Genomic DNA, 26,253 nt, shown 5'->3' with positions numbered 1-26,253 from the left:
GAGACGCGAGAGATCTCTGCCTGCTGGCGTACCATCATCTGTCCTGTCTCACATCTTCCTCTCAACGTCGGCAATACTCACCGTGTGATCCGATAAACCGCGGTTGTTTTCGATCGCATTTGCATTACCGGATAATCGATCGTAATTCAACTTGTCACCCGATCGTTGCGTATTTTTTGCATACGTCGAACAGTTCTATGAGAAATTTTTAACAGAAAGTATGTTTCGAGAAGAACTTGAGATTTTCTTCTTGCTGAAGACTCCAAACTTCGCAATTAACTACTACACAATGTTTTTTTTTCTTTAAATAGCTTTATAATACGAAAGTAAAAGCAATAAGCGGAAATAACAATAATGAAAGGTTTAAATAAGCCAGGAAAATTCTCTGGGTAGGTCGGAATTAAGTTGCCTCGTTCTCGGACGGACTTGGATATAGACGCAACCGCAAAATCCGAGGCAAAATCTCTCCAAGGGATCGTGCGCTTATTCCTGGCGCTTGTCAGATTCCAAAATGACGGTATTTAATTGAGAGCGTACGTAGCGAAGCTGGAACGTAAGTTCTCTTAACTTGGCAGCCGCTAACTGACATGCGGATTCTATCTATTCTAGAAGATGCCACCGCGTGCCGATGTGAACGTTCCAGAAAATGTCGCCACTTTGCGATTCGTCGATGTTTCGTATCCGGAGAAATTATACTTTCGACAGAACTTTATCGAATTATTCCGATCTAAAAACGTCGCGATATTTTGCAAACTTGAAAGCGTCTAAAGATCTTACAGTTAAACGCTTTGGAGTTTAAATTCGAAGTTCCGAGGGAAGATTAAGAGAAATCGCTTAATTTCGCGTTTTATTTCCTAAAATATAGTTCATTTATTCGCAAAATACGTTTTGCATTCCGAAGATGGCGATATTAATAATAATCAAATAAAAACAATATTAATTTTATCTTACTTTTCTGCGGGTGGGAAGGATCTTTTTGCTCTCACCCTGTTCGTAAATAGAGCGGCTTTCGTATGTGCATACTTTTTGGAGCCGTCCCGAGAGAGCGAAGTCCGCCTCGTCGCAGATGCAGCGTGACCTTCCGTCACGATCCCTCTCTCATGCGTGAGAATCCCCCGGCTTCCTCTGGCTCCGACGCCGGGTTATATTTCTTTTCCGACTCGTCTTCGTGTCCCCGCGAAGACAAATTCGGATACCTATGCCAACGACGTGGCCGTCAATTGCGCCCGCCGTAAATAATGGAGTAAATCCACCGAAATTTGTTGCCGCAGAGTGCAAGATCCTTAAGTATCGAACGTATGCCAGGAGCTTAGAATTTCCTCGTGGTGCGTTATTTATTCCATCGAGCATCATAAACTTCTTCTTTATTAATTAATTTATTCATCTGGCGAAATATAGCGGAAAGTCGAGCACGTCACATATATGAATAATGACTAATGATTAATAATCCATATTAATTATTAGAAAAGAGTGATGAAAAGGATAACGAGATTATTATAGCTAAAATTATCCAGTTGTGAAATTTATATTCTTGCAAAAAAAATAGTTTCATATTGATTAATATTTCATTGTTCTATATATATATATATTTATTTATTTATAGACTTAAATGTGCAGCGAGAGAATAAGCGCAATTAAAACATAAAATCCCGGATTTATAAAAGCACGTCGGCCGAATATTAACGGAAGGAATGTGGCGGACGCGCTCTTCGAGCGCGATATCGCGCGGAATTATTCGCTAAATTCTGAAGGCTCGGTGTGCGTGTCGTTTGACGTCAATCGCGTTTGAAAACACATTTCGTGCATTCGTGATTGACGCCCTCGCGTCGCGCATCGAGCGCGACTGGCGCCTGCAGGACGGTCGGTTTAATTCGACGTGACCGAATTTACATTTCGGTCAAACGTGTCGTCCGCCACCCCCGTGCGCCGTGCGTTCCGTCGGCGTCGTTTAATCCCCTCGATAAAATCCCGTGCCGTATAGAAACGCGCTCGGCCGCGTCCTCATCATCCGCGTCACGCGTTACGCGCGGACAATTTCGTATGCGCCGATTATCGTCGCTTTATCATACGCCGAGGAACTTTTTCTTCATGCGCCGCAATTGCGACAGCGATAACCGGTTGGGCGCGATTAATCAGCTCCCGCACGAAATACGACGAGCGACTCTCCGATGATGCCTTTTTTAGCACGAGCAAGCAATATGTAAGAGGCTTAACTTGATCCGATATCGCTTATGCGGATCATTTCCTGAGAGAACTGCTCGTGTCAATTTCCTCCCATGGGTCTTAACAGCGACTCAAGCTGGGTGCGGTTGAAAGGTCGTCGCGCGGCCTCCACTAACACCAAAGAATACAACCATTCACCGCCCACTCGAACACGGGAGCTCCCACGAACGCGGGATTTAAAGTCATTCATTCCGCGAGAAAGTAGACGAAAGCAACGGGAGGCGTTAAGCCGGAGATTGTTGATTTTTTTCGCGCCACCAAGCACAGGGATTCACCCGATCTTCCTTGTCTTTGTGCGCGCTGGCTTTTCCAATAAATTTTTTTTTTAATATTAGCAATAATTCACAATATTTTTTATATTATTATCAGTCATACTTTTTACATGCCCGTAATTTATATTGTACCGCAAAATGTTTTTGAGATAGATCACGTCTATTTTGCATTTTGCGAAAAACCTTTCTAAAGACCGGCGTATTTTTGTGATCTAAAAATCTCGATTTATTTAACTGTACCTTGCGAACGTAAACGCGTGCGAGAGGAATAAACGCCGATAAATCCAACGGTAACGTTTCAGCGTCACGCGTCGCTCACATCGCGATGCTCCAATCAACATTTTCGGTGCGATCGTAAACGGAAGTTTTTGGCACGGCGCGGCGGCGCAACCATTCGCGCGAGCGACGCGGCTCGGGCAACGCACATGCATGCTCGATGCAACGTTCCTATGTGGTTGTGTGTTGCGATTTTATATGTGTGTGCGTGATTCGTGTATCTACCTGCGAAATCCATATGTGCATATATCCGCGATGCATTCGAACGCGCTTGGTGCGCTTTTCGTTGGTGTGCACAGCGCCCTGCTCTCGAATGCACGCATTTGTGTGTGGGTTTTTGTGTGCACGTATGTGCCCCGTATGTTTTCGTGCGAATGCGTGTGCACACACCGTAGATAGGTACAGCGGGTTTATCGCGAGCACAGCTGGCTTGCTTCCATAAACTGCGCTCGTAAAAACTCCCGAGGCTTCCCCGGAGCGAGCTTAAAGCCCCGGCTGCATTGGGCGTCCGGGGGACCGGAAGTCGACAGGCCGCGCAGGTTTTTATACGTGCGCGCGCGCTTTCGGGCGGGTGGTATATAGGTCGAAGGACGGATCCTGTCTTCGAGGACCCTCAATCGCGCTCCATCGATCCTGCCCGGTCGCCGCGAAAGGGCTGGGACGTCGTACGTCCTTTCTCAGCGCTTTCCTTCCTTTCTTCCTTCCTTCCTTCCTTCCTTTCTTCGTTCCCTTCTCTTCTCTCGGAGATCTCCGCCCTTTATTTTAAGGTCGTTATACATACAGGAAACTCGGTGTAAGCGGAGTGCTCCGATTTCATTCGCGGTCATTAACTCGAAAGGATTGAGGCGGAAGAGCCGATTGCCTGAAGGGTGTCGGTAATAACGACGCGGCGTAAGACGGAGATTGAAATTGTAGCGAGGGGGGAGGTCGATTCTTTTACGTATATTTCGGTATATTTAAGGGAGACTTCTATATTACAGAATTATGACGTAAATACTATAATTATCGTTAAGATTTTTATGAAGATAAGCCTCAGTAATTTATTAAACTTGTGAAAAATGAAAAATTCCCAAAGAACTGAAATATTATACTAATTTAGACGCAGCCGCATTTTTACGGCAGGTTCTTTTCATTTATAATCTTTCGCGTTCGGGAACCGGAATATTCGAGGGATCCCGTCGAATATAATCTCGGGTACTTGCAACTCGTGCGTTCGCGTAAAAGAGTCACGGTGCGGTCTCGCTTCGCGTGTACTTTGGCGCGAGACACTACCGTGTCTCTTGATCCGAAGACCGTCCCATCGAATATAATCCGAAAACCGCGCAAGAAAAAAAAAGTTGAATTTTCAACATTTACCACTCTGTATTTTGACCAGCAGCATAAAATTGCTGTTGGAAGAGTAGATTTAGCAGGTTGAGGATTAACGAAGGTGGAGAAGTTCGTAATAACTGCACAAGTTATCGATCTTTGCGCGAGATGAGCAAGTTGCTGCGCGGAGGGTCTGTGTTAGTAGTTCGTGCGGCGATGTTGTGAACGCCACTTGAGGATCGAGGTAAATCCCTCGTCACGGCCATAGAGGGTTAAACCTCTATTACTTAAACTCGAGAGTTTGCCATTTCCCCCTTGGAATTCCTCGGCGCAAGTTCATGCCAAATCCTAAGCGTTTCCAGCACCCGGTGCGGATTTCACAGAAATGCAATCTGTCGCTCTCATCTTTCGGAGCCGAAGCTCGAACAGATTCTCGATTGGCTTGACAAAACGAAACGCTGTATTGACGGTGTAATAGTTAGTGATATAAACGACTTCTTTTAAACGTTTTATAGCTTCGACGCAAATAAAGTTCAGTGTGATTTAGATTTTAATCGATTATTGAATACACAACTGATCGCCATATGCGATTAAAAATTATAGAATCCGAAAATAGTACTTGCATCATGTACTTATGATATTATAAAATTAACAAAAAACTTTATTAACGTGCATTTGCATTACTAAAACATTCAGGGGAATATATAATTCCAGTTTGCGACGTTTGCGCTCTTTTTTTCTAAAAGAGAACCGTGATTTTATCATGATAAATGGGGAAAATAATGTTTTTGATAATTTGAAATAACTATAGTATTTTAGAAAATACTGCGCACGCGGCTAACAATAAGGTAGAAAGTCATTTAATTATTTTCGTATGGCCGAGGAAATGAAAATTGCGCTGGGCGACGTAATAATCGCAGGAGCATCTCTCGTGTGACGTCGCTCTCTGCGTTCGCCGATGATGCTGTCGTCGCCAGCGCGGCGCAGAGATGAGCTCGTTCGTGCATGAGCCGTGCACACACGTAACCGTTTAATGCAGCGGGGTCCCCCTGTGATGCAGGTCTAAAAATAAATCACGTACCCCGTCTGTTCATTCAATTGACACTATAAACTAAATTGAGGTTTTTCTTCCAGGCGGTACTCGGCACACAAACGACGACGATGACGACGGCGGACGATTTGTGCACACACGTAGGGTATGTATATACGTAGTATGCCGTAAGTGTCCCCATTGCCCGCGCGAATTACCGGGGTATTACACCTCGTAGCGCGCTCGAGCGACTTCGCTAAGATCTATTGAGCTATATTATACGCTGTTATGTAACGCGACGATGAATACAGACAAGTGAAATGCTAATTGGAGACATCCCGAATTTCCTGTTCCTTACGCGCTCGCCATCGAAACGTCTACGATTACGCAATTATGCGGGAATGAATCAGACAGATTGTCACAAATCTAGAGCTAATTAGGCCATACATAATTTCAATTTTCTAAATTATTCTTTAGAAGGAAAGTACCGAGTGACGGAATGAAGAGTGGAATTTTGCACACGCTATTTCCATGAATCCTTTACAGGATATGATACGAGATAAATGTCTCACATGGATATATTGAAGGACTAACTTAAAAGATTGTCTGAAGATTGCGACGTCAAAAGTACGAGTTGCAATTATTTAAATTAAGCAATATTAGATTAACTGATTAACTGAAGAGAGTAACATGTTTTATTACCTCGAAGTTTAGCTCGGTGGAATAATTTTTGATATTAATTAATTTCGTGTAATTAGATAATGGATTTTTAGAAAATTTTTCTGAAAGATAATTAGCTTCAAATTAGACGGAATATTTGCAGTCTGAGTTAAAACACGTGACTTTTTATACCCTCTCACGATACATAGTAATCCCCTAATGTTATTACCTACGTGTCCTACGTGTTCACTTTGGCGAGCTCGTGGCGGCGTAATGCGGCGTTCTCTGCCGTGGCCGCGTGGTTAGAAGTCTAAAAATACAGCACCGTCCCTGTCTGTCCATTCGTCTGTCCGTCCGTCCGTCCGTCTGTCTGCTCTTTATTTGTGTCGGTCGCCACGATGTCGCCAGTCACGAATATATTACACGACCTTCGGGTTATAGATTCGGAAAAGCGTGACAGGGATACCGGGTAAGGTCGGCGGCAAGAATAATCGCCGATCGCCGAAAAGAACGACAAAGCACGAAAGAACGAAGCCAAGAGCCTGTCGCAAGAACGCGAGAGGCGTTCTCACATTCTCATTAAGCTCCATTATCTTATCCTCGTTATCCAAGTTGTTCGAGAAACATTTATGCGTTAGAGAAATAAGTAAGGGAAGAGCGCGACAAATGTTTCTTTGCAGCATATTCGTGATCGCTTTGACGATCTATCATTCGTTCCTTAACGACTTTCAACGCATGACTACAACGTCAGATTGGCGACGTCCGATGAGGCCGAGTTGTCCGCAATTAATCAAAGTTTTCGCGAGAAAATTGAGCGTTCGATCCACATCCTTGATTAATTGATGTACACGTCATCGGCGCAAACATCGGGGATGCTGTCGCTGAGGAAATCGTATCTTCCCGAGTTATCTTCCCAAACGTTGCACAGCCAACGCGTATGCATTATGCCTTTAAGATATCCTACAGAATCGCGCACAGACCGTGGGGAGCTAATTACGAATTAACCTCCGTGCAGTTTATGATCCCGCACGAGCCGCTCGTTAAATTAATCTCGCCGGCTGGCGGAGAACTGATTCCGCACCTCCGCTCCAGGTTACGCACACCTGGTGCTCAGCGGCACTGTGATTTTACACCTGGCCTGACGGCACCAAGGCAAGATCATTGCGCCGGTAACGATAATGCATCGGCGAGTTAATTGCAAAAGTCATTTGCTCCCCACGGGAGTGCACGCAGCACATCATGACACGTATATTTTTGTAAACATGGATTTGTAACGCGATGTAACACGAAAATACAGATAAGATTACTTCGGCTATTGGTTATCTCGATCTTGTTAGGACGATATATTCGATATATGCCATATTTAGCTCTAACAACCCATTAAACGAAGAAAAATGTTATAAATATCGAGAATTTGAAGAAGTAAAGTGTGTTACAATCCAAAATATAGAAAATTTTACGGCGTAGAAATTAAAAACCTTTACATGTATTCAGTTAATCATTATAGTCACTGTTAAAATTGTTAAAACTTTCAAGCTCTTGAATTGAGTTTTTTCGTAGACAATATCATGTCTACTTTTGTTCTATTATTGCACATAAATCCTCGGTCGAACTGACAGCTATTGCTTTTGCATAAATCTGTCTTGCCGAAGTGGGACAATTTTGTAGGCGACGAGTTGCTAACGTGAGTATCAGTCGCACGCGAATTATTCCTGTACATTTTCTCGCGATTTTCTCGCCAGTCGCCTCTGACGTCACGATTCGAAAAGGCTGACACAGGGTATTCGAGATTTATCGGAATCATCAAGACACACGTACCCGCATGTGCTCGTTTACGTCATTATAAATCTAGATCGCACCTCGCTCGCATGCAATACCGGCGCGCGCGCAACGAGACGAGCAATAAGAAGGAGCAGGACGGGTCTCCGCGTACGTGCGATTTCAGACCGCGTTCGTGCACCTTGCCACGAGAACGCGGTTGCGGGGCGGATGAGAGGGACGCGAAGCACGCAGAAGAGACGGCAGGAGCGGCGATCGCCGGCCCTCCGGAAGGCCGCTGATGCCGGCAGATGGCCGGCAGATGTCTACAATCTTGCCCTGATTGCAGGTCCGGGCGAGGAGTAAGTCGCCCGTGAAAGGGGAGCTGCTATCCGTTTGCACGTGGCCGCTTGGGCAGCAAACCGCTATCCTCGCGCGGATCCTCCGTCACGCCCGGCACCGATCGATCGAGCGATCGCGCGGGGCACGTAACAATCTCCGCGCGTGATGATGGTGTACCCTCTCGTGCCGATAATGCTTCCGAGCGTATAAGGGGGACGTGGTCATTTTGATGAAATTTTCTATGGTGATAGTATCGGTATACTTTTTGAGCGGAGGTTTGTGCGATTTAGTCGGTGTATCGATGCCCGAACAGCATCGACGAACAATGAGAAAGTTTAGAGAAATCCTAAAAACGAAGCAAATAATAACTTGTGGGACGACCAATTATTCTGGAAATGACTAATCGTAGAACTCAATAGCAAAATTATTTGTTCAGTAGCGATATTATTAATCTATAAAATTGAAGAATTAATAAACTCTAATCCTTTGGTTAAAATAAATCCACAAAAAATTGTTTTATTTTAATTTACGCTAAACATTAATATAAAATTGATTCGCGTTCTATCATTTCCAAGATTCATGATTCATTTTTCATTGAAATGGTAAATTTTCTAAATTTTATCTAAATCAAGAAGGTCGAATTCGATCGAATTCTAGACTATCTTCGTTATTTGTTTCCTTAGAGTGAGGATTAAAAAGTTCTCAATGATGATATCCGGATACCTGTCCCTGACCAGAGGGCAGTTTTAAATATCCGGATGATCTCCCGGGCCGTGTCGGCCATTCTTCTAGGGAGTCGAGATGCAACCACCCCAACCATACAATGGCATGAAATTCCATAGCGGATCGTGTTCAGCGGTCACGCGTGCATCGACTGGGCCATTCGCTCGAGAAATTCGCCTGACGGCGGAATCCATCGGGTTTGGCGTCGCTGCTGTTAGCCAGCTTTCTGCTCAAAATACCATCCGCCAGGAGGATTCTGGGATCCTTTGTCTGCCCTGCCCTGCCCTGCTCTGCGCGAGAAAGGCGCACCTGCCCGACGTCGACCCCGGGCGGCAACCTGCCTGTTCGGCGTCCTCCTGTCGTCCCCCCTTGTGGCACGGCCTGACCACCGCCTTCCTCACGAAACCGTTTCACGACCGGTAGATTGGACCACTTATGGCCCGGACCCTTTCCGATTCTCTCGTCCGATTTTACCTACCAAGATGGAAAGCGCGCAGATCACCTTTCTGCTTCACCTTTGCCTCTGGGTATCGCGGCAATATTCCTGACGGTATACCTGCTTCCTATAAATCTTAGATGAATAGAAATCGACTTACTGATTTGATTACCGTTATGAATTTGTAATGTTAATGGTCCTGTAGAAGTGTAGACGACTCTGTCTGAAATGTTTATCGTCGAACGCGTCGAGCGCACATTTAATTCTATTATATTATCATACGAGCTGTGTCGGAATAATTGTCTAATAAATCAGTAAATATATACATATTTAGCATATATTTCCGCCCTTGAATATCCTATGAACTGACGTAAAGGTTCAGAATCTTTGTTGAAAGTTATTAATTTAACGTGCATAATCGCTTGAAATAATATATGATGTAGTCTAAAGTTATATGTAGTCTAATTATTCTCTCTTTTATTTATCACAATCACAAATTCTTAACATCCTATTAATATGTAAATTCTTTCCAAAGTTAATTCTCACAATTTTAGTATCAAAAGAACTATTATATTATACAATTATATTATGGTTCCTGCCCTACATCTCATGCGATATAAAGCTACGTTTATTATTCATTAATATGCCGCATAACTAAATTTAAAGCTGTAATGTAAATAACTCAGAAAACATTTGCTCTTTATTGCCGCACATTTTTGTGTATTTGATATTCAGTAAATAATATTCAATTTCTCACACTAGTTTCTGTAAACTCTTAATGACGAAATTGTCTCGAGAATAACCCCTTCTTCAAGCAATTCATAATAGGCCAGAGCTTGTTTACTTGCTCGCCTCGTCTCAATTGCCGGATTACAGCAGATTTCCTAGAAAGTTTACGAACCCAAGCCCGACTCGATCCTTCAGCCGTGCCGCGCCGCGCGGTTGGGGAATCCGCCTGAAAAGATTCCGGTTAATGACGATAACCGGCCTTGCCGAAGGTACGAGGTGGTTATTCACCTGGACCTGCGGAAAGGAGGAACGCATTCTCTCGGGAGAACGGAGTGAGACGGTAGGATACTCGAGACGATCCAAGAACGTAGGAAGTGGCCGGCGGTACCCGGCTTGTCGATTTATTACCAATAACGAGTCGCGGGTGAGACGAGATGGGATGTGGGATAGCCCCCGATGACATGAAGCGGCGGTCGACAGGTTTGCGCACTATCGATCTGTTATTCATGCGAAAGGACATCGGCCCGAAAATATTGTCCGCTATTGTTTTGCTTCCCCGTTTGCGTTTGAGCTATTTTTTTATTTACGCGAAATCGTCGGCCGAGCCTTTATCGCCGGCGCGATGTATGAATGTTTCCGATGTATTTTTCATCGCCGCAACAAGTCCCGCCGCGCCGCTCGGTCCCGCATTTTGATGCCTTCCGTTTTATAATGGATACGAATCGCGGCAGAGATACGCGACACACTCCGAAACATTCGGCCTTGTATAATGCGACCGCGCCGTTTGCATGTCCCCAGTGATTTTCACACGTTTTATTGCCCCGCGCAGACTAGCCGTATTTTTGCGTTTTTTAATTTCTATGTAGTGTACGTATTACGTATGTATAGAAAATTTTGCAATTCTAGTAGTCCAGCGAAAGTTTGATCTTTTTACGCAATGATAATGTGTAATCTGATGCTGGAACTCTTCAATGGAAAGTAACGGACCGAGCTCAAAATAATCTTAGCATTAAAAATAATGTCCGATGGCAATCACGAGTGTGTTTATCTCCGCGCTTGATTTATGCTAATCAAAATGTACTCGATCTGTTCGAGAGTAACGAGTTTGCCTCGACATAATTTATCACTTTAGATGCAAAAGCAGTCACCGCAAAAAATACGCAGAATACGCTGGTTTCCTATTGCCAATTTCCGGAATTAGCGATCGAGTTTCTCGATTGCGTCCGAAGCTCGACGGCAGTCGTGCAGCTAATTGTCTCGAATTGAAAGCTGGAAGTGGCAGGAAACATTGATAATCCTGGATTAATCATTATTCGATGCGGTGCGATCCGGTCGAACGGCGTGTGCGTATACGACGTATACGTGCACGTGTCCACGGAGCGGAAGCGAGCTTGCGAAGTACATTGATCCGTTGCGGAGTTTATGTGCACGGCGCAGGAACGTGGATTGGTCGGATGGGAAAGAGAAGGAGGAAAGCATAGGTCGCGTGAGATAAAAGACTTCCAAGAGAATTTGAACCGTTTGTTTAAAGGACACTCGCAGGATTGTAATTTGATTCCATCGTTAGAACCGCTGTAGGTTTTACTGACGCGAAACATAGCGTCTTTTCCAATGATTTATGCTGTGAGTTTAGTTTAATTAACTTCTTTCAAAGCCGCGTTTTTATTACCTTAGTTGACTTCTTCCAAAGCCGTGTTTTTATTATATCTATTTTTGTCACAGTAATATATTCTTGTTTATTGATATTATTAATAAAATTTCAATGATAGAGAAAGTAAAATGTATATGATTGTTTTTGACAATCATAAAATTAACGTATAAATTAATAAAAATTAAATAATTCAACGTTGTGGATTCGTAATGCAAGTATATAACAAATTTAAAAAAATGATATTTTGCGCAGCATCAATCTTTATTTTTAAATTTATTTATTCGTTTTTCAAACAATTTTTAAATAATTTTTTTATGTTATCCTTTCTTGTCATATTGAAAAATTTAAAACTGACTAATATTTAAAATACTACATATGGCTATATTTTAGAGATGCACTTTTATAGTGGTTTTAGTAATTTGCCGTAGTTTCTATTAACTCTTAATGACACTTCTCTGGTAATTTTCAATTTCTCGCTTATATATTACCGATGAAGATTATAAATAGCAAAGATACTGGAGTTCGTCGAACGCAAATCATGATGACAATTACAAAGCATTTGCATAAAATGTCTCCCACTTTTGAAAACTCTATTTTAGTTACCACCTTTCACCGACCTGTGATCGAGATAAATTATGCATGCCATGCGGTTTCGAGAATCAACTTAAATGATACAAAAATCAACTCATCCACTGTACAGATATGCATTTATAATATCACACTTAAATATGCAATGTGGGAAAAGTACACAATACATATGTATATGTATATCATTGATCTACCATCATGTTATATAAATGATGTAAAATATGTGCTCTTAGCAAAACAGCTCTTGATAAACGAAATGAGAATTCAGTGCTAAATATGTCTCAATGTACCCTCGCTTTTCTAATTTTATCCAAACAGCAACCTTATGTAGGGCAGTTACATTTTACACGAGTTTACAATACGTTTTGATTTTATCACTTTATATTTTACACGAATTTGCAATAAGTTTTAATGTTATTACTATACTCTGCAATTGTGACAACAATATATAGTGTGTCATAAAAAAAAATGTTTTATTGTTAATTAATTACTCAATTCGAAATAGTAGGACTTAAATTCTTATATCGATTTTAATGATAAAATCAGTCCTGACAAAGCAGGTCTCTTCACTGCGTAAATTAAGCGATCACGTTGTGCATAGAGTCGAAGCAATTTACGGGTGCATGCGCGTCTTAGCATAGCTCTGGGTGTCAGTGAGGAAAGGGTGCAGAGATCGGTCGCCTAGCAACTTTGAAGCCGGCCTACGCTCGCACGTTGTTGCATCTCCGCGAGTCCGTATACATACATGCCATATCGTGATGCGTGCGATACATACGTGTGCGGGAACGACCATACATACGAGCGGCATCGATGGAAACCTGTTAAACTGCGCGTACCCTTAAACATTTATGACATGCATGCATCACGAATCCCGTAACTCGGCTGAAACCAATTCTAAACCGTGTATATTATATGTACCTATATACTTGCTTGGCGAATCTTCTGTGTACATGAATATCGCACAATGTGGTGTGTGTGTGTGTGTGTGTGTGTGTGTGATATCGTAATTGCTTATAGTAGTGTAATAACACTCATCGCGTAACTGCTCGCATTCACCGAATCTTTATAAGACGGACAGCTGTTCCGAAAAAATAAAAGAAAAACTATCGATTTTAAACTAGAATTGATTTATTTTGATCGGCTAATTTATCCATTCTATTATTCTATTCTACTGAAAAGATACGATTGATCCTTCAATACCAATTGTAGAGCTCTTAAGACTTTCATATTTCAATCGTTATTCTTGATTCTGAAGTTTTAAGATGGTTCCAGAATTGGGGTCTTGATCTGTTTTCCACATTTTCGATATTCGCGCTTCGGTATCGATCTGAAAAATCTCTTCTTTTCTTTGATTTGCTAAGTCCGTGTCGAATATCGTTGAATATTTAGTGACTGAAAGAAGAAATAGCGGCGCACCTGTCTCTGCGTGATCAGGACAGGGCGACAGCAAGTGAAAGTGTAAAAATTTGGTGTATAGGTACACAGTATATTTAACGTACGCATAAAAAGTTGCTGTTTTACATATCGCTTTTATTAACGGTCTGCGAGAAGACATAATTTAAGCGCGATCTTAAAAACACATCTGCAATTCATGCATTCAATATTGTGATTAATTTCGTAATTAAGTTGCACATTATATAGAATGCAAAGCGCAACCATCATTGAACTCAAACTTTAATTTATGAAATTCTGAAGAGCTAGTAATCGATGGGTAAGTAAAACAAGGAGATTTTTTACAGGTGTTTTTGGCGAAAGAACGGAAAAGTCTATTATATGTTCAAAATTAAAGGCCTCGAATAACTAAAATCGAAAACAACTAATAATAATTTCTTATTAAATTTAACTGAGATATGTAGAGCGCAGATTACCTATAAATGGGTAAAAATAGGGCAAAAATATTATGTTTCTTCGCAAATTAATACACACGTTTGAATCACGGATCAATTGCACTATGACGCTTTTCGCCATCAATCATGTCAACCTTCGCGATAGATTATGGATTTCAATAAGAGGCTCTTCGGGAAAGGGCAAAATTTCGAAGCGCATTCGCCCGTGACCCCAATAAATTTCTCCCGAAATCGTAATAGATTTCCGATAATCGGACTTTGGGAATCCACGCCCGATGCGATATTATAGAGGGTCGCGTTTGTCGACGCGGGATTGGCCGTTGCTGAGCATAAACCGAGGGTGTCAATCCAGGATAAGAGATAGAGAGAGTGAGGGTGATCTTCCTCTTTTCTCTGCCTCTGTCAGTGTTTCGTCCTGGCCCTTCGGCGTCGCCGGGAACCTCGTGGAATCTCTGGATAGAAGGGAATCCGGGATGGCCGCCGGGAAAACGACCTCGTCCCGCTAGCCGGGACGTGTGCTAGGTTATGACCTGAATAGCAGATTACCCGTTTACGAGGCTGCACCGTATCTGCTTGCCTACCCCGTTGCTTTTATTGAATCCGAGGGAATACCGCGCGTGCATGGTCGGCGCTTTCATGCTGACGTCCGGGCGGTTTCGACGTCGGTATCCGATTCCCCGATCGGCGAAGACGCGTCGGCTACGTCCGGTGCACCGAGAATTCTAGGCAGAATGCCTTTTAACCATTATACATAGATCGTATACACTAGATATGATTTGGGGAGAGATTGTATTCGCCGAGATCGAACTGTGTAAATTGCTGCGAAGATAAGCTTCAATGCTGCAGTTGAACGTAAAAAATGTATGCAAGGATTGTTTTAATAGTAATGACGTTGAATTGATACGAAATAATTTTACTAAATGTTCATATGATTAGAAGAAAGCATGTTTATTTGATCCCTAAATTGTACACATTATTTGATATAAGTATGTTGAATAGTTTTATTTTGCAAATATTTCAACAAGATAATTGATAATAAATAGTTTTCTTACATTTTATATGGGGGTTGTTTGATAATCGCATTCTCGATTAATCACTTCATCATCTAGCTCTAGAATTAAGAGTTTTTTCGTTTTCCAGTTTTTAGAATTTCAGATCATGTTGGATGATCTTTTGGTTGCCATCACGCAGAGTCGTGCGTGTACAATTTAGGTATCTAAATTTTAATCCGACCGGCTATATAATTCATGTAAAATTAACGGGTGAACATGTGTAATTAGTCCATCCGACGTGTAATTACCTCGAGATAAAGCTCGCGCGGAAAGCTATGAAAACTGGACACCGCGTTTACTAATTACTTCGTAGGGAGTTCGTGGGCGAGAGCACTGTCTCGTTTTGTCGACTATAAAAACGTCACGAAGCGACTAAAATACAGCATTCTATTTTCGCGTAACTAGACAAACACAATGTTCTACTGATCTCGATTTTTCACAGCTTATTTTTTCTGTTCTTTTCGACGTAAATATTAGAATTATTTGATATACATATTTGTTTACTACTTTCTCTAGCAATGATAGTTAATTAAGAATGAAATGAATATGTTCAGTTCTTTCAACATTCTATAGGCGATTCATTCGATATTTAATATTTACGATTCGAAAAATTGCTTCACGCGGGCGAATTTTTTTTTGTTCTTTTAATATAAGTTTAATATAAGTTACTCAGTCCACATTAAACAAATAGTCAAAAGTTTACATTAAAATTTAGAGACCGTTTTTAATTTTAGAAAAGATTTAGTTCTTTTGTTTAGTAAATGAAGAGATACTATAGTATACGGATTTTGTATACTACTATAATAAAGTAATTTACATAGGCGAAACCACAGAATTTAAATTGTGATGCAGATATATTGCAATGATGTAACATATACTTGTGTACTTATGAGCGCTGCAATCTTCTTCGAGTCACGGTCGGATTACAGCGGGAATTATGAGCACACGCTTATCTGAGATTTTATGGCCGCGGTTTACTACGAAAGCAGATCGAGATACCTTTATGGCATTGACAAACCTCATAAAACGTGCATTTATGCGACATACGCAAAACATAAAAATTTGCATATGCATTTTACTACGTCCCTTCGCGTATTCAAGATGTGTTACAATTACATAGAACTTAATACGAAAATAAATTATAAATAAATGACGGTTGCGCGCCTGTTCTAAGAGTGCGTTTCAATGAACACGTCACCTATAAAATGAATACGCCTAATATACGCCTTTATAAGTAATTCATATAAAAATAGAACATCTTGAGAAAGCCAATATTTTAAACAACATGCTCTATTTTGGATTCGAAACTTTTATCATTGATTTCTGTACGTTTCATTGTGCCTTTTTAAAATAAAATTTGCATGAATCTGGCGATGAAGCCATGAGGCTCAAAGAGTTAAGGACATTTGCAATCCCGGCAGGCTGCAGTCATCTCCGATGATAACAGCCTTTGAAAGATGCAGCTTCGAAGAAGGGTACTTTCAAAGAGGACCAAGCTTTTTCGGTCTCCCGCCCTTGCTCGGATCTTCTCGCAGGGGGAGGAAAGGAGGGCTATAGACTACGGTGATTGCCGCAGTCCAATTAAGGTGGCGCCCGCCACTTGGCGATGAGTCGAGTGACGCGAGGGAATAAAGCCCGTATAGGAAGGAAAGGACGCAGGGGAGTGGTTAGGAAAGAAGAGAGTGGACTCGGAGAGGCGAAAGAGTGGATCGAGTCTTCCATGTCCTCTTTTTCTCCTTCGCGGCCGAATCAGGCGTTGCCAGGCGACAGGAGCACCGCTGTCGTCGTCGACCCTCGAAGATGTTACGCAGGGCGCACGCAAAGAGAACGAACTTTTGACCTTTCGAGGGCCTTGCCTCACTTGAACCATTGCGTCGTGGTGAACTCTACGAAGCACCCTCGGAGTCGACCCCCCCGGTACTCCTTCTCTGCGCGAGGAAGGGTTGATGGCGTGTGCCAATTGTAAATCTTTCTGAATCGAACTTGACAGTACTTTCATTCTGCGTTTACTGCTAAATAAGGTCATTTGACTCTGAACTAACAATAAGTCTATGTCAAAAAATACTGATTATCCTAACTATATATTATAGTGAAATTATTTAAGGAAAATATCTCTTGCATGCAGAAGCGTTTAATTTTTCTACTTTTTAGAAAGAGCAAATATGGACCGTATATATGCTTCGTTTTATATACATATGTAAAATTATTTGTGACATTTTCCAGAAATGTTCATGCTCTGCAAGCCAACGAGTGTTTTTATTTCAGGAAATTTTACTTGTTCCTTAGTATTTTACGATATATGTACAGAAGCAACAAAGTGTTCTCTTTCAAAAATGTATATGCGCCGTTTTTAGTAGTCATTAAAGTGCGATATTCTAATCCTCATCTAATTTTGTATGCTCTCTACCATCCTCTTTCTCCTTCTCTTCCCTTTTCTATTTTCCATTCACAACAGCCTTCGCTCGACAACCGTATAGCGTTATCCGGAAACTTTATACCCACATCCGCGCCTTTCATCCCTCTGACCTCACACGCACACGCATGTGTCACCGGACGAGCGGAATACCCGCTCCGGGGATACGCTCGCCGGCGTTGTTCCCCTCGCCCTTGGCTCCTTTTTGTCTTTTTTTTCTTGCCAACAGCAATGTTCTTTATTCCGTCACCCTGTCTTCCTCGTTCACCGTTCATCTCCTCGGCTAGCTCCGCTTCGCCATTGTTTCGCCCGCACACCCGATGAACATTGCACGCGTCGGTGTGCGTTTCCGTGCCATCCCTCCTCTACACTTTCCTCGCTTCTCTCTTCTTCTTTTTTTCTACTTTTTCTACTTTACGAGGACGTATTTCCTGCGTCGAGCATACAGGTCGTCTCAACGTATAACCTTTATGGGGTTTCCTGAAATTAAACGGATCCCTTGTCGGGACCCGTGCGCCGGGAAGTTTCGCCGAAGAGCGAGCGACGCCAATCATCTTGAAAGCTGACGCCGTAAAATGTGTTTCGGTTTCTCATTTTTAACGGCGCACTGATTACTATTGGTCATTCATATAGCTTCTTTAAGGTTGTACGCGACAGCACAGTGTCTAATGAGCTAAGATTAATAGCAAAGAGTGCAAAGAGCAAATATAATGGTTTCGAGGAAGTGATATTATTATAACGAAATATACTATGCGACTTCTTCTTATAACTTATCATATTTTTTTATAAAACTACTTTTTTGCATATTCTGCTTTTCAACCTTTGGAATGGTAATTTTTATTTTGTTTTGTTTCCTACAAATACGTGTAAAACGCATGCATCAATAAAATTACATGGAGCTAAAGAAAGCAATTGAATAGAGTAACATTACGTTTGAACATAGAGCTCTCTTATCTTTCTTTTCCTAGCAAAAATTTAATCTGACATCAACCTTTAAATTCTCGATGACATATTCTTGACGAAGCTTGAAATAAACTTGTCCGTTAATCTTCCTTTTCTATTTAAAAAAGTTTATTGGCGTTCGAGAAAGGTGTCGAGAAAGCGAATGTAACTCAATAAATTCTATCAATACGTACAACTGAACATGTTTTCTGATCATTATTGAGGAAAAGAGATTTTTCCCTTGAAAAGCAAACGTGTTATATACTGAAAAAACATAGACGACGCGGAAGATAACGATAGCAGAAATACAGTACCTATATAAATAAATGCATCTTCTCGAAGTACGACGACATCTAATTCCGCGATGCAACGACAGAAAAATTCTTGTGAAAATTGTCGAGGAAATTCTTCTCAAAGGCGCGAAGAAGTTCTAGGATTTGAGAAATTATTACTCTCTGTCTCTTTTCCTCTCTGTCTCTCTCATTCCGTCTCTTCCTATTGCTCTCAGTAACTGATCATATCTCCCGTCTTTGAAGTAAGTTTGTTCGTTCTTTTTTCTCCTTTCATAACTATATTAAAAGCTGCGCCGTACCGAGTGGCGAAAGGCACCCTCGCCTCGCTTATATCCGATGCCGTTTGTTCGGCATCATTACGGGAGGATGGGAACAACGGAAGGATTATGCACCTATTATCAGGTGGATGCTTGAAGTAGAAGAGGATTTGCTTTTCGAGGGTCTTGCGAATCTTTAGCAAAACATTTTGCAGATCGAACATATCGATTCCGAAAATGTGGCTTACATTATTCGGATAATAATTGATAAACTTCAAAAGGAGTAGAAGCAAATTGCTCTCTCTCTCTTTCTCTCAATTGTACATTTATGATGATTACTATATTAATTATTCGTAAATTAATCATGTAATACATTTTATATTTTTCGCGTTGTGCTCTTTCTTTAGTATAAAATTGTATTAGTCACACATTTCAATAATTTACGATCAAAAAATCTAATTTGAGACATGAACAATCGATCCATTATAACACGAAACACAATTGTCCAATTCTAAATCGTACTCACATAGGTCACTCAGGATATATCTGGGACGAGAATTAGATAACCACATTTAACGTCAAACCCTGAAAATGAGAATACGAGCTATCAAATACGGCGAGTACAAGTACACTTAAGAAATTGTCGTATCTAGAGAATATTCCGAGTGTGTAGTACGCCGGTAATTCGATATCTACGGTACGGGACGGAATTGCAGCGGCCGCCGCAATGAATGGATATCGAGCGATCGAGCCGAGCGACGTACTTTGCGATGCTTGCGCAATCGAGATAAAACCGGGCTACGTTCCCGTAGCGGAGCATTCTCGCCGTTCCGCGATTAGCGTGCGAGAGACGCGAGGAGCGGAGGAAAATCGTGAGGGGGATTCGCGGCGCAAGGAGAAACGAGGAACGACAGGATTTCGAGCGGATAGCTAGCGCTCTCTCTCTCTCTCTCTCTCCCCTCTCTCTCGCCGGTCAATTATGCAATGCCGAATATCGACTATCTGCCAGGAGCAGAGGCAGCGAGTACGCGAAGGGTGTACGATGACTGGCCCGACGATAATTGGATCTCATGAATAAAGAGTTGTCCGGGAAAATCCGCTTTTGGTACGACGAACGACGTGTATATTTTTGCAACGTACAAAATACCCATTATATCGAACGAGAGCACTGCTTCGACTCGCGGTTACATTTTGAAGCCGCGAAACGTAATCGTCGAGAGACCAGTTCTGACCTACTTCGACCTCGGGGAAACTCTGGGTCTGGATTATGAAAGTATTTCCTTCCAACGAGAGGATGGACTTATTGACTCTCAGCTTAAAGGAAGAAAATATAAGATTTCACTTCAACGGATAATAAGTCCAGTACCTCGGGCCTATATTTTTTTATCTAAAATTCATAATGTATGTACAGAAGTTTTTCTAGCTTCTACTTTTATTGGCTTTATTCGCGGATATCTTTGCGAAGTACAGCCGTTTTCATTGTTTGGAGCACGCATTTGCCTTCCAAACTTACGAAAGACTCGACCCAGGAGCGAATCCTGGAAGCGTTCCTCCAGGAACTCGACGCACCATGCTTTGATCTCGTCTGCGAACTGAGAGAACTCACTCTGAGAGTTCCGGGAACTTTTGACCTCGTTCCTCCGGCGAAGTGGGGGGTGGTCGCTATTTCGAGACGCTTTACATTGTACCTTGCCCCGCTTTTATGGGGTACCGCGCGAAATTTGGACCGCTAATCGGCTCTCCCGATGGCTTCCACGAAACTCCCGATGGCTTCCATCCTCCGGCCGGCGCTCTATTTCCGGCACTAATGACGGAATAACCGTCGCGGCGGGGAAGCTCTCATAATTGCCAGCGTTACAGGCCGGCCGGTTTAATTGACGTGGCCGGCTCTTCTAATGATACCGCAGTACCTACTTTTCAGGGCATATTTACGACAGTCTTGCGTGGAACAGTGTGTGGATTTAGGGAAACACGAGGATTTAGAGTCACGATCCGCGCTTTATTAATTAATATATACCTACACGGTTGCAACACTCGTTTTCGAAGTCTTACAGCGTCTTTTCCCAGAGAAACTTGTTAACGGTAACTAGACGCTGTCAATCGCAAATGTTAACGTTTTGTAATGTCAGCGTTGGAACGATGGCGAATAATTAGAGGGCCGTTTACACGAGAGAAAATCAGAAACAGACATTATACGAACATTATACCCAACAATCTGAATAATGTTGCAAGATAGTAAACTCGTAAATTGCTGTTTCAGCCAAAGTTATAAAATTTAGATTTGATTTCTTGCTCGTATTTCTGATGTGAAATAATAAAAGTTTGAGATATTGAAACGCGGTTTAGATTAGTTCTCTCTGTACAGTTTATCTTATACTTCACTCATTACTTATCTATATTCTTAAGTTCTAACCTTATTTATAGAGTTGTAGAGAAAGAAGAATAGGATTTTCAATTGTCCGAACTTGTACAGCCGTATGCACGTGCGTCTGTTAAAAAAGCGGCATTAGTATTCGAGATGCGACCCGTAGGGTCGCTTTAAACGTCTTTCAGAAAATGGAGTAATTCCGAAAGAGGTGGAATATGGTGATGCAGCGGGGAGAGGTCGAGAGGGGTTTGAGAGTCGCGAAGGGTTACGAGTGAGGCAGTTTGAGCCGGAAGTCGTAAAATGGCACAATGCAGCATCATAACGTCCGACCCTCTCCGCGTATATCGCCTCGCCGTCATCCCTCGCGCACAGGTACGCAACACAATGCGGGCGTGTTGCTGCTTAAAGTCGTTCCTCGCGTCGCTACGTTCATAGTTTCGGTATTGATCTACGTCGCGCAAAGTGGATGTCGTAACGTAACGGATGGCATCCCGAGTTCCTGTCAGAATTTTAATCATCGGCATACCCCGGCTCGTCTACGACAAATATATATGCGCCCTATAAAAAAGGATAATATCTCTGGCACGAAATTCTCAATTCGAAAATTAGATATATTGATGATAGAAAAGTATTTTGGTTTCAAATTTGTCGCGTGATAAAATTGGTTTACGTCGTTTACGATATCGACATACGAGCTCGAAACTTGATGTAAATTATCTTTGTAATTTTAGGATTTTAGGACAAGAAAATAATATTATTTCAACGTAGATCCGCTCCGCTTTTGTTCTTGTGTTATTATAATTTGACGACCATAAGATATTTGTACTTCAATCACGCAGGACGTTCAAGCTCGAATTACGTATCTTCTACAAATGAAACAAAATTGTAACATTTAGTTTTTTGGATCGCAACAAAGCATAAGTACTTAAAATATCGACGAAACCTCGGAAAGATCCGACACGGCGAAACCAGTTTACGGCGCCTCATAATTACCCTGGCATTAGATTATTATAATCGCTGAAATTACTGACGAGGCTAAACGCCGTAGTTCGAAAAATCATTTTTCTAAGTAACGAATCATCATTTCATTGGCGAACAGGTCATTATCCCTAGCGTCAGTCATGGCCAGGCCGCCGCGGCAATTAGGAGTTAGAAACTTGCCTCCAACATAAGAGAGTAGAAACTATTGCCGGCTATATATGTTCACCCTCTCGAATCCGAAGCGTTGCTCGGGTTTTACTCGCTGCCGGTTATCGCCGGCAAGGTCGAAAAGTTTTCCGATGGCATCGAAAAGTCCCTCCGTAACGAAACGTCGTTTAACTTCTCGCGCTTCGAGCGTAAAAGCGGAATACGCACCCGTCTGTATGAGTTGCAACACGTATACACGCTCACACATAGGAAACGGAATACCCGCATTGGACGACGTTACACAGACTTCAACTAGCTTTACGACTTACGTACTACGCGTCAGCTTCTATATTCCACGTTCCACGTTATATATAATATATATGTATGGTGTTATACCCTCGTAACTTTATCCGAGTGTGTCGGCTGCACAGTCGAAACTTCCATGCGGAGATACCAGCAACTGTGGGGTGGAAAAGGGATAGAAAGGGATAAACGGGAACACGGGAGCGAAGACGAGAAACAAGGATGAAGGGTGAGCGAGTAAGTAGTCAGTAGATTAAACGAAGAGAGAGCGAGAAGAAAGGAAATGAAAACACGAGATGAGAAAAGCAAAGCGGATTAAACACGGAATGATAGAGAATTGGCGAAAATGAAGAAACTGAGAAGGCTGAATAATTTTCGTCAAAAACCATAACGCAATAGGATGCTATATAAAGTTTAATGCATGTGTGTGTGAAACTTATCAAACCCCTCATTCATTATTATATTCTTTACAATTGCAAAAGCATTACGACTTACTCTTTAGTTATTAATTTATTAATATTATATTATTAAATATATAAAAAATTATAACATCAAACCATATTTCACAATATTTTGAATAATGGTTTCTGACGATTAATTTAGTGTTAAATATAATTACTCGATTCCGATTTCATTAATATATGCAGACAAGTCACTAAAACGTTGAGACGAGAAGATAGCGAAATATAATACCAATTTCTACTGGAGAGATCATTATTATATCGATATTAATATTACCGCGGTATCATTATGACGTGCTGTGCAGTCAGTCGATCCGCTGGGATATTGCTGCTGTAGATTTCCATTTAAACGACGTCGCGGCATTTCCCGCATTTGTATTCCAAATCAGAGCAACGCGTGACGTGCGTATCAGCGTGACTCATTTCGATCAATTTGTACACGTCTGATCGAACTTTTTTTTCGTACGGAAGCTTCATTATGCGACAGCTCACAATCTCTGGAGATCGTAAAAAAGAAAAGAAATGGAGACTGGATATTGCGCGAGGATTTATTTCGAGAACTACTTGTAGTCATAGGTGATTTTTTCAGCGATTTACATACATTTCTTTTACTAATCCATCGACACGATCGATAGTCTTTCCACGTCTAAATAATTTACATAAAAAACTATAACGCAATAAGGCACAATATAAAGTTTAATGCACGTGAAACTTATCGAACCTCTCATTCATTATTATATATTCTTTACGACAATTGTTTTTCGTTCATTCGATTGGTTCGGTGGGTTAGCATTAAGAATTTCAAATAAATTGTTGAATTCCTTCCTGGGCGCAAGTAAAACGCACTGTTTATCGTCTCTCTGTGAAAAATGGCATTGACAGCGACTGCGATCGTGTGAAGTAACGAGTTTAACGCAGGGATTAGCTACGTTGTAATTGAGAAATCGGATTATCTCCTTTATCTTTATAGACAAATTATTTCACTCTGATGTAGCGCTCGTTTGACGTCCTAAATGTGATGCGTGATGGCGTTTTTTTTTTTATCTCCGTCCCTCTTTCTCTCTTTCACCTTTTTTTCTGTCAATACCGTAACATCGCTCTCTACGCGACGTTCTTATCGCGACATACGCGGCGTTATTGATCTCCCCTGGGTACTCCTGGTAAAAAGGATACAATCGACAATCCGCGCTCGTCCGTAACCCTCGGTACGCGCTCGGCTACTCCCTCGGGGATGTCTTTGAGGGAAGAAAAGGAACGGGCGGTAACCTATCAGGAGCTCATACACGCGGAAGGTACGTCGGAACGCCGGGAAAGCGCAGGCTCCGGCGGACCGCAAGGGATTACAGGACGCACGAGAGGGAAGAAGAGAGGTGAGAAGAGTGGCAGAAGGGGGAGAAGGGTTAACGCACAGACAGGGGGATGGAAAAGCTATAGCGGAACGTATTGCGCGGGGAGGTGACCACTGGTGACCGCTGATGCGAAAATCATACACCACCCTGCGGCTCTGCTATTAACGTTACATCGCACGGAAAGCCCTGGCGTGCGCGGCGCTTTAAATACTTAAATTTATGGCCTTGTAAGAGGAAGACTGGCGCCGTCGATGCTGCACGAGTTTGTAACATATTGCGCGAAATAGCAGTCCCTTTATTCATCATTCTGTGAAATATGTCCTTTAGACTTTAAAGATTTTAAAACCTCCTAGATTTGAAGAATTGTATTAATAAATTAATAAGACACTTAAATAATATAATAATTATTTAATTATTGTATTTTATTTATAATTTTTTACGTATAACGAGGATTAGAAATATATTGCTCGAATTCTAGATCTTTGCGTTTTCTTAGGAAATGATAACATAAAAGTTATTGTTTAAGAGCTTCCATCTTATTTAAATCAAAAGAAATTGTAATAATGTTTACTGTTAGTTTTATTAAATGCGCGGATCAAATGTGCGGACCCAAATGCTGTAAACAGGATATTATTGAGCTGGAATAACCTCGTATGCGGATGCGCCGCATTTGATGTCATTGATATTAATCAGCGTGATTATTAATTACCCATTAATATTTCAACACCCTAATGCTCTTCTACCATCATGTTCGCCGCATCCGCGCTTTTTTTCCACTCGCTTCTGTCGCATTTTTTTAAGCTCATCGTCTTATCCCTCGACAAAGTAATATAGAACAATATACAGTCTATAGTTGTACCCTGCAGTTTATTTGTATTTGCAACAATGTCTGCACCTATATATTTTTTTCAATAGACTCTTCTAAGATGCAGACCATAAAAATACCAGAAACAGAGTAAAGCTGCACGCTACGACAATCGTCTTTTTGCAATCTGTTACAGACAATGACTAATGACTTTAATACAATTATTAAATTACTTAGTTATTAAGAGACTTCGCATTGAACATTTGATATTTTCTCGATACGACACCCTGCGTCAGTCGATCGCACATCTTCCGCGTCAGGTCGATTTTCCGCTGGGGTTTTTAAAAAACTTCTTTTTTTTATTGATTGAACACGAGGGTCGTTGACGCGGCATGTACAGGATGTACTCGAGCGGAAACGGAATCTCCCCTTCGCGCCTGGTGTACGTCGAGCTCGCCGCCAACGGGTGGACCGTGCCGATGAACCTCCGCGGCACTTGCTATCCTGTGAAACGGGCGCGCTTTTCGGCGTCGGCTGGCGCTTCGGAGCGACGCGGCGCGAATCGACGCCGCGTCCCGGCGCGCATCCCGAGGGAACGCGCGCGAGCCCGATATCGCAGTCCCTACCGTTCGCAACACCTTGACCGGTCTTCTGGCAGCCTGATACGGGAGTCCCGGATTTTCGGGCAAATCGGCAGTTTTTCTGCTGGGATGGCCCGGCGCACCCCTGTAGGACCTGTGCGTCACCTGTGCAGGTGAGTCTCCCACGGGAGACGCCCGTGTGGAACGTGCAGGGGAGCGGGAGAACGAGAAAGGGGTGAGCGGCCGTCGTTTTCCGCGGGAAAGAGGGGTTGCGAACGTCGTCGGCTAAACGTGTCTCAATCGTCGACTGATTTCCTAATTTCGCGGGGGCGGCCGTCGACGAGTCGCGACGAGTCGCGAGGCGACGCGATGCGACGTCGTCCCGGCTAGACCGACGTGCGCCCCATGACGCAAGCACTTTCGACAATCCGCCGACGTCTAGGCGCAAACAGGAGGGC

The 26,253-nt window shown here is 42.3% G+C and overlaps 1 long non-coding RNA gene across 2 annotated transcripts in view; it reads left to right on the top strand.

Annotated features, from left to right (window-relative positions):
* The window catches only part of LOC139816601 (uncharacterized), a 101,244-nt gene extending 83,624 nt beyond the window's left edge, over positions 1–17,620 (top strand). The window contains exons 4-5 of one of the 2 annotated variants that reach the window (XR_011733044.1): positions 5,214–5,275; positions 16,317–17,620. This is a non-coding gene — a long non-coding RNA (uncharacterized lncRNA). Of the gene's footprint in view, positions 1–5,213; positions 5,276–7,876; positions 7,927–16,316 lie in introns of those variants that run through there. The other variant, XR_011733043.1, reaches the window with a different exon arrangement.
* Positions 17,621–26,253: the final 8,633 nt, after the last annotated feature.

The sequence above is a fragment of the Temnothorax longispinosus genome, chromosome 7 (assembly GCF_030848805.1).
Source record: "Temnothorax longispinosus isolate EJ_2023e chromosome 7, Tlon_JGU_v1, whole genome shotgun sequence".
NCBI classification, from domain to species: Eukaryota; Metazoa; Arthropoda; class Insecta; order Hymenoptera; family Formicidae; genus Temnothorax; species Temnothorax longispinosus.
This window is presented reverse-complemented; position numbering and strand designations above follow the sequence as displayed.